Here is a 9,787-nt window from a genome sequence, read left to right as displayed (position 1 = left end):
TATATGGACAGGAACATCTAAATGTTTAGATCTGCCATGCATATGTCCTTCATCGGGCACAGTACCCAAGTGATATCTTCATAACCTCTTCTACCTGTCTTTCCCAAAGTTTTTTTTCCTTGTTTTGCCCCCAAGTTTGCACTCCCCTGTTTAGCTCTTGGTTGCATAGTACCTGAGGTTTTCACCCCAGCCAAACTGACAATTATCTCTTGCCAAAGAAGTTTGACTGCAATACTTCATAGCTGATTACTTTGCTTCTTGAACACAGAATAGCCCATAGCATCGCACCAACTCAGCCAACCAGTCTCAGATGCTTCCCTGCCACAAAGACCACTGTGGATGTATAAAATCTGTTGTTCTGAGGTCGCACAAATTATGGCTGTTCTCAAGAAAGGGTAGGGCTACAAAGTATGAGCAGCATAAATGTTTCTTACGTCTAAACGCTAAGTCCAAACTCTGCGTTTTTCTTATTCCTGTCAGAGATTATGAAAGACATTGCTTTACATGAAAGGAACATCCATTTGCCGGTTTTGATTCTTCTGTTAAGAATTAAATTGCTCATGGTTGAGGTCTTCAAAACAATACCAGGAACTGGGTTTCTCCATATGTAAAAAAAGGCTTACAATAAATGCTACTCCAATTTCTGTTTTGTAAGTGGCCAGTATCCCAGTGAGGGATTTCAATCTGTGAAATGTGGGACAGGTAATTAAAATATAAACCAGAACTGATAACAGAGGGGTGGGAGCCAAGATTGTACTGGCAGGCAATAAATTATTCATTATAAGCTTTTATTTTTTTTGAAAGATGTACTTGTTTTATTCATGAGTTTGCTTTTTTCAGATGGTTCCGTTATAACACTGGAACTTGAAAGTAGTAAGCAAAAATAATTTAATTTTTTGCAGGCCTGATGTAATGTTTGGGAGCATTTAATTCACTTTGCAGGTATCAGTTCGATCTGATATTCTCAAGCTGCATTTTCCCCATTTCTTGAAAAAAAAAGTGAACCGACCCCAACCAATTCTTACTGACTGGTTTTTTCGTTGGTTTTTTAAACCAGAACATTTCTCTATTTTGTTATCTGAACATCACTCACAATCCCGAATGCCTGTTGCATGGTAGAAAGATATTCACAGAACTAAAATGATAGAATACTTAACACTGGTCAAATGTACAGTTTTCTAGATTCGTAGATTACAAATATTATGTAGAATTGTTGCCTTTTTAATTGGTATCTATTGAAGCACTGTTAATGGTGGAATTCATAACCACAGTTTAATAGGTGTTTTTACCTTGTATTTTATTCTGCAAACCGCCCTGAGATCTTGTGATGAAGGGCAGTACATTAACAGCAACAACAACAACAACAACAGCGATAACAATACAGTAATAGGTTGCTGATCAACTTCATGATCAAAAATACTCAGCCTGATCCTATGGATATTCACTTACAAGAAAGTCGCACTGTGTCTAGCAGGGCTTACTCACAGGTAAGAGTTTCGGTGGAAGAAGATTGGAAGAAATTTAAAGACTATTTACAGAAATACTGCAAAATTAATGAATGTTATAATGAGGTTGGATTGAAGTTAAGTGGTTTTTAGCAGAAATGTTAAAAGGAATATGTAAAAATGGATTGTTAACAGGTGATAATTTAAAGTTGTTATATTTCAAGATAAGAGATTAACATAAAATCAAAGAGGGAAAGGATTTGCTGAACTAACTAATTTGAACTGGAATACAAAAAGGGAGGTGTGAGGAGGTCGGGGAAACAAGCAAATGAAAGATAAGACATGGAAAGACTAATCTGTTTTTTTTAATTGTTTTTATCTTGTATTTTCATTTTTTACTTTTCCCCCTTTTTTCTTTACTTCTTTTTTTTTTTTTTTTGCTTATTTTTGTAATATGTTGAAAATTTAATAAATATCTTTTTTAAAAAAAGAAGAGTGTCGGGACTGCAGCCTTTCTATGTGGTCCAGATTCTGCTTGGGCAAGCCTATGCTACACAACAAGTGCATTGTTTGATTCCTTTTCTTCCTTCCTTTCTGTTTTTACCCCACACATGTACAGAGCAAATTGAAAGTGATCAATTTCATTAATGACATGGTATTGCAGAGTTCATTGTTTTGGGAACCCTCTGAATTAGCTCCACAAAGGAAATTGCTCTTCTGATCTGCTGCACTGATATAGAAATGAATGTGTTATATTTCCAAGAAATAATAGGCCAGCTACCCCCTTAACCCACCTCTCTCGTTGCCTCTCTTCCTTTAGGGTATGTGGATGAATTAATTTTTGCCCTTCTTTTGTCCTTTACTGCTTCGTGTCCCCCTGGGTTTCATAATTTTAATACCCAGCTTCCATATTCCTAGGAATATAAATGGTATTTCCTCTTTTTTGAGCCGGCTCCAAAATGCTGTGCTTCTCTTAGTATACAACATTCGTGCTCAGGAACGCTGCCTTTTGGCATAGCTCTGCTGACCACGGCAAGTATAGTCTGAAACAGAGCAGGCAGTATTTCTCCAATCCAATCTGACCATTGTGGGACTACAGGCATCTTCCGGATGTGATCCCCAGTCAGCATGGCCAATGCTAAGGGGTGATGGGAGTTGTAGTCCAACAACATCTGGCAGGTCGTAGGTACCCTATCCCTGATCTACTAGGTTAGTCACACCCCACATACAAGCTCAGGAGCAGACCCTTCCTGCTTTCACTGCCCTATCACAGGTTTGGGGGTTCAGGTGGAAATTACACCCAATATTTAGCAGCTCTAGAATCTAGCCCTCTTCAATCTACTCCTGAATAAGTTGGTTTTGGGTGTCTCACACATTGGCTCTGCAGAATCTGAGATGTAGCCAACTGCTGAACACTTATCACCTATCTCAAAATTGCTTCCTAAACTTTGCATTCCCTTCTCTCCATCCAGCTGGCAGAGGAGGCCATCATTTTTTAACAGCTTGGCCCTGGCAGTTGCTCGGCCTGAATATCCTGTGGTGTAAGCTTAGAGAGGTTGTCTCCTTCCACCATGCACATGCCATAACATATAAAACATCGATGGATCCAGGTCTTTTTCAGCTGGAACTCGCCAGAACTCAGTTCCGGCACCACTCAGGTGGGCGCCATTGCCATTCTAAGAGAAGGAGGGAGGCATTCATTGTGAGTTCCAGGACCTCTTTTTCTAGAAAAATAGCACTGGGTGGATCCACATAAACACTGAGACCTGAATGTTAATTACTGGAATGTAAATTATAGAAATCTAAACCACTGAGCCTTGGCCTTGCCGATCAGAAGGTTGGCGGTTCGAATCCCCGCGACGGGTTGAGCTCCCCTTGCTCGGTCCCAGCTCCTGCCAACTTAGCAGTTCGAAAGCACATAAAGTGCAAGTAGATAAATAGCTACCACTCCAGCAGGAAGGTAAACAGCGTTTCTGTGCGCTGCTCTGGTTTCGGTGTTCCGTTGTGCCAGAAGTGGCTTAGTCATGCTGGCCACATGACCCGGAAAAACTGTCTGCGGACAAATGTCGGCTCCCTCGGCCAGTAAAATGAGATGAGCACCGTAACCCCGGAGTTGTCTGCGACTGGACTTACCTGTCAGGGGTCCTTTACCTTTTTACCTTTTAGGGTTTGATAGGATTTTTGTGTGTGGCTAACTGAACGGCTGAACTTTGGTTCAGTTCTCCTCCATCCCTCCTTGCTGGCTGTACTTCAAACAGGCCTGCCTAACTAGTGACTCACCAAATCACAACAAATTGTTTCCCGACAATGCCTCTATGGTTTTTGTTCTTTTGCAGTGCCAGGCAGATGCAAGTCATTTACCGGGCTCCTTGCGCACACTCAAACAGGGCTGATGGCCTTCATTTGGTTTGGTGGATTATAAAAGCAGGCAGGCTTGCTTTTGACAGAAAGGGGCAAGCCATACTGGATCATCCTGCAGGCCACCAAACTGTATGGGTACCAATGTGGCACAACGAGTCAGTGTGTCTGGCCGTTAATCAGAAGGTTGGAGGTTCGAGCCCACCCAGGAACAGCAGTGGGCAGAATTCCTGCATTGCTGACGATCCTTGGGGCCAACTCTACAATTCTATTATTTACAAAGGAAACATTTGCAACAGCAATGAAAGTTTCCTGCTCTCCTCCCACTGTTTCTTCTTTAAATCTTTTCTGAGGTCCCCCCCCAATCCTACAGAGCAGATGTGGGGGTGGGATAGGTGGAGGGGGCGATCCAGTTATCCTTTCACTGGTGCACATATTCTTTACCTTGTCTGCAATAATTGTTATTTGAGACACCTGTGGACACATATGTCCTATGCATTTGTGTTTCAGGCATCAGCAGCTACACTATCCAGCGAGCACTGATCCACTAGCATGGTCCCCACTAGTATGAATATTTCATTGATAATTATTTGCTATGTACCTCTTTATATATGTATTTTGTTCTACTGTATAACTTACATGCAGGTTGCTCAGTTTGTTGTCATTCATTGCTTGCAATGCCTTATATTCCATTTCTAGCTGATGAAGACTGTATTCCGAAACAGTTGAACTATTCCGGATATACTGTCCTTTTGAGACTTTTGTGAGACGTCTTCCTTTGAGAGACGGCTTGGCGTTCCTCGCTATTCATTGATTTGTTTGATTCTTTGTTTGACTTTGATACATATAACAACTTGTAGTTACCTGTATATTTTGTGAGATGTGTTGTACGATATATACATCATTTTGAAGTGGCTTATTCTTATATTTTGAATGACATCATATCTGATTATATATTCACTTACAGTGGACGCTTGGGTTGCGAATGTGATCTGTATGGGATGCACGTTCACAACCCGCAGTGGCGCGTCTGCACACACGCAGGTTGCGATTTAGCGCTTCTGCGCATGCACGAAACCCAGAAGTAACCTGTTCTGGTACTTCCAGGTTTCGGCAGGTCCGTAACCTGAAAAAACTCAACCTGAAGCATCTGTAACCCGAGGTATGATTGTACAGTTATTAGCGTTTGCATTTTTGTAGTTTGTTACATTTTGCAACACAGGGGGTTGTGTTTGTTCAGATCATTGGAACCAATGGCAGATTCATGCTTTGATTTCTTGCTTTGAATGAGTCAAATCTAAAGTTTGCGGAGGGGAGAGGCACAACACATTGTGTGACCAATGTCTTCTGTAGTTCTGAAGACAAAAAAGAACTGTGTACGTTTCCCCCCACTCCCCATGTGTATGCTGCTTGTAAATTTGCATGATATAATGAGACTTTGGGGTCAACTACCAGACCCCACAGACATGAAGTTTTCTAGGATTTCTGGATCCTCTTACATGGCTGGAACCAACTTATTACTGTATTATTGGGAGATTATGCGTCATTCTGATGCTTTCTTTGCTCTAGGGTGCTGAATAAAGATGTATATGTCTTTTAAGTCCATAATTAGGTTTGATGGAGCTACAGCTCACTAAGCAGGCATATCTTTCTCGAGGGATACCTAGAGAATGATGATTTGCTGCTTCTATCTAGAGAGAGAAGGGTAGTCAGTGCCAGGAGGAGGGAGAGAGGCATGTAGTTTAGAGAGCAGAGGGTCAAAAAGGCTGGCTTCTTTTCCTCCCTACTGTGCCAGTTCCAGGGTAGTACACTAAAGGAGCCAAAAGATCTTGTACCTCTAGGGATCTGTGAAGTTTTGGATTCAGCAGATCCAAACCCTCACCACCCTGAAAAACCTCGTTTCAGGGTTTTCTACTGAATACTGCTACAGGTTTGGAGAGAATTGGATACCAGCAGAGAAGCAACAGCTAATTACACTGCATAGTGAAAGCTGAACCATTTGTAACCTATGAAGCTTCTCAGACAGGCACCCCCAAACTCGGCCCTCCAGATGTTTTAGGGCTACAACTCCCATCTGTTAGAATTCCTGCTCCATGATTGCAGTCATGGGATTGTTGTCCATCACATGGCAGTTTATGTTTTGACTCCAGAGTGGGAAGTGACGGAAACAGGATGTTTGTGTTACTGTGTTCTGTGAAGTGGGACTATTGTCTTTTGTTCTTTTTCTCTTTGCTGTCTGATGCTAGAGAGAGAGGGAGCCATGTTGCAGTACTCCGTGTGTGTTTATATGTAAATAAAGTAGCACCAACTTCTTTCAGTGTGTTAACTGCTAAATATATGAGTAAGTTGTGAATATAACCAGGCACATCTGTGCTGTGGTTGGGACTTTATACTCATTTTGGAAGGCATGTTGCCTCAAGCTTGAATCACTCTCTGTTTGATACACCATCGAAAAAATCCCCTACTTTGGGAAATTCTCTGAAGACACATTAGTTGGTGTTACCTTGTATATATTGTATGCCACTTTACTCTGAATGACGATACAGTTTAGTAGCTATATACTCTAAAGTGTTGTAATCAAATTATTAGCCTGTGTTGCTTTTAGGTTGCCAGATTTTTCTGTTCGCAACACAGGGGATCTTTGCTGCTAGTTGTCACGATGGCAGAGAAGGTAGGATTGTTCTCTAGGAAAACCTAGATGTTTATCGACACGTTAAACTGCCTCCAGCCCAGTCTGCTCCAGCTGATAGTGGATCTTGAAGATCTAAGGTGGACTGGAGAACCTTGAACTGAGAACATCAGGGATCGAACCTCCGATTATCTAGCACCATTTTACACTGATCTGTGCTGCTAGGGCTCAGGGGCCTACCACCCTGGTTGCAAAACGGGCTGGGGAAAATGGAAGCAAATGGTTTTGCAGTGATGACAAGACTTAGATTTTTTTAAGCGCAGCATCACAAGACTCCAAACGAAAGAAGCAGCATTGTGGCAGGTCTCTGAAGTGGGCCTTAGGCTGTGCCGCTTCATTTGTATTGGCATATTCATGCGAATTGTTACATGTGTTAACAATAAACAAAGGAATCTTTGTGGCCGTAACTAAAACGCAGCTCAAGAAGAAAGCATCTTGCTTGGTGGTGCTTCTTTTACATCTTTTTCTTTTAGAATGTTTTAAAATAAGTAAATCAAACGCTAGCCTGAAAGCCGCAACGCCGCTGACATCCTTTTGGAGGTGAATTTTTAAAACTGTCCGAATTTGTCAGGCTGTGGTGCGTCAAGCATCTATTTTCATCGCGTCTTGGTGAGGGGTTGGTGGAAGGGAGTATCTGTGGTCTTGGATAGAAGGAGGAAAGGGCGCAATTTGATCTGATTAAATTTGAGAGCTGGTAGACTGATTTATATCGTGGCTGAGAGCTGTGCTAGGCATGCGATTTCTGCGAGTAAATGCATCTAAAATGCCTAAAGCGTTCCTCTGTTCCTAGTTACAAGGGCAGTCTCCCACTGAAGTCAAGAGGGCTCTCGGTCATGTTACTCTTGGCGGAGTCTGCAGATTATTGCAGACGTCTTTCCTACACAAGTAAGTAAGACATCACCAAGCAAAGCATTACAGGGCTCACAGTAGGCAAGTCATATGCATTAGATTTAACAAATCATACTGTAATCCATTCAGCCCCATATTTCTACACAAATGTTCCTGCTGGCACTCAATATGGGATTAGATCCATGCAGGGTGGTCCGAAAGTTAGGCAGTAAATAGGGTAATTTACAGTAAGTGTTCTGCAAGATCCCTTTGGTATGTGACTTTTGAATAGCTGTGTACAACGCTCCCTCAAAAAAAAAGGGTACAGGATTTCATCGCTGTGTCCCTGTATCCCTAGCAGATAAGACAGTGAACTATGGGAAGGTTTTGCAAGGAATTTCTGCCCTTTGAAAAAGTCATGCTCTTGTGTATCTTTGGCGCTATACTAACATTCACTACTTCTCTGCCTGTGTTTTCATGGGACAGTTCAGATTCAATGCTAAGCAGAATATGGGGAAGATATGGTTCTTGGTTGTTGTTTTTTACAAGGACAGGGAACCGAAGATTCCAGCATAAGGAGAAAAAGGGAGTTAGCCTCCTGCTGTCTTTTGCTTTGCTCACCCTCAACCTGCTGCTAAGCCATACCATATTGTAACTATTTTGAATTTATCGCTGTTACAGGTTAATTAATCTATGGTTTGGGGTTGTTCTGAATTTGTGAGGTGCCCTGCATATTTTATACAGAAAAGCAAGGTTCAAATATATGTAATAAATAGTCTGGGATAGCTCAGATGGCAGAGCATGAGACTCTTGATCTCAGGGTTTTGGGTTCGAGCCCCGCGTTGGGCAAAATGATTCTACATTGCAGGGGGTTGGACTAGATGGCCCTTGCGGTCCCTTTGCAACGCTACACTTCTATGATTCAATGATTCTGAGGAGAAAGGGCACCCAACCTCCACAACCGCGCTTTCATCTTAATCCACTGGTGGTGGTAGGGATCTTTATTAATGGAGCAAGCCGTAGCAAGTGATGCATTTGCTAAGCGCTCATATCTCTGGCTAGAAGAGAGGCAGTCAAGAAGGACAACTTTTTAGCTTGGGGAAGCAAAGTAATATGGATATCGCAGTGCAAAACTGGACAGAAATGACAACAGGAGTATATGAATTGAACGCCTCTCACACAGTAACTAGAGGAACAGTCAGCAAGCTTTGGTTAGCTTGACTATGGTTACAAAAATCATGTTTGGAGAACTATTTATACAAACACATTTTTTTCAGGAGAAAATGAACAGAACTACAGGAAATATAGATGCGATCATCTACCAAGTTCTGGGACAAAGTTTTTTTTAAAAAACAACAACAACAACGCTTCAAGTATTTATTTATGTAATACAGAGGGGGAAAGAAATGGAAAAGGAACTGTTTCATTTCACTTTCTAATTCAGTGTGTTTTTCCGGTGATACAGAAGAAATCCTAGGAGAAGAAATTCTTCCAAAAAAATTCCTTTCCCTCTTTTAGAGGGGGAAAAAGGAATTTGAAGCTTTCTGCTGCAATGGTAAAGGAAATCTTTACAGGTGAATGGTTTGTAACAGTATGGGACATGGGTGGCACTGTGGTCTAAACCACTGAGCCTCTTGGGCTTGCGGATTGGAAGAATCTATGCGATGGGGTGAGCTCCCGTTGCTGTGTCCCAGCTCCTGCCAACATAGCAGTTTGAAAGCACACAGTGCAAGTAGATAAATAGATACTGCTGTGGCAGGAACGTAAACGCCGTTTCCATGCGCTCTGGCTTTCGTCACGGTGTTCCGTTGTGCCAGAAGCAGTTTAGTCATGCTGACCACATGACCAGGAAAGCTGTCTGCAGACAAATACCAGTTCCCTCAGCCTGAAAGCAAGATGAGTGCCGCAGCCCCATAGTCACCTTTGACTGGACTTAACCATCCAGGGGTCTTTTACCTATAACAGTTCCCTGGAGTAATATAATTGTCCCATTTTAAATTGCTAAAGAGCCACATAGAATCATACATGGTTAGCAAAATGTGTGCGGTGAGTTATCAGATGGATTGTGCAGTTTTGTCACACCACCAAATAACATGGAGATGAAGGACAATGGTAGTGGACCAGGGATGGTTACCAATTTGCTTTGCAAGCCAACAACAGAATATGTGGCTCTTCAGAGAATCACAGAATTGTAAGAGAGTTGGAAGCGGCCGCCAGGATCATCTAGTCCAATCCCTTGCAATGCAGGAATCTTTTGCCCAAAGTGGGACTCAAACCCACGTCTTTTGTACTTCTATTTTGGAAATAGTCCACAGATAGTTCAAAACAAAACAAAAAGGTTTTGCCATGTATTTTCCCATTTCCATTTCCAGGCTAAAAACCATGCTTTTATAGGAGCTGTAGTATTTCCAAAATAATGAAGGGAAATATGAATGTCTACCATTTCTGTACTGCTTATGGTCACTGG

The sequence above is a fragment of the Podarcis vaucheri genome (genome assembly GCF_965113315.1).
Source record: "Podarcis vaucheri genome assembly, chromosome: 3".
Classification (NCBI taxonomy): Eukaryota; Metazoa; Chordata; class Lepidosauria; order Squamata; family Lacertidae; genus Podarcis; species Podarcis vaucheri.
Note: the sequence above shows the minus strand (reverse complement) of the source record.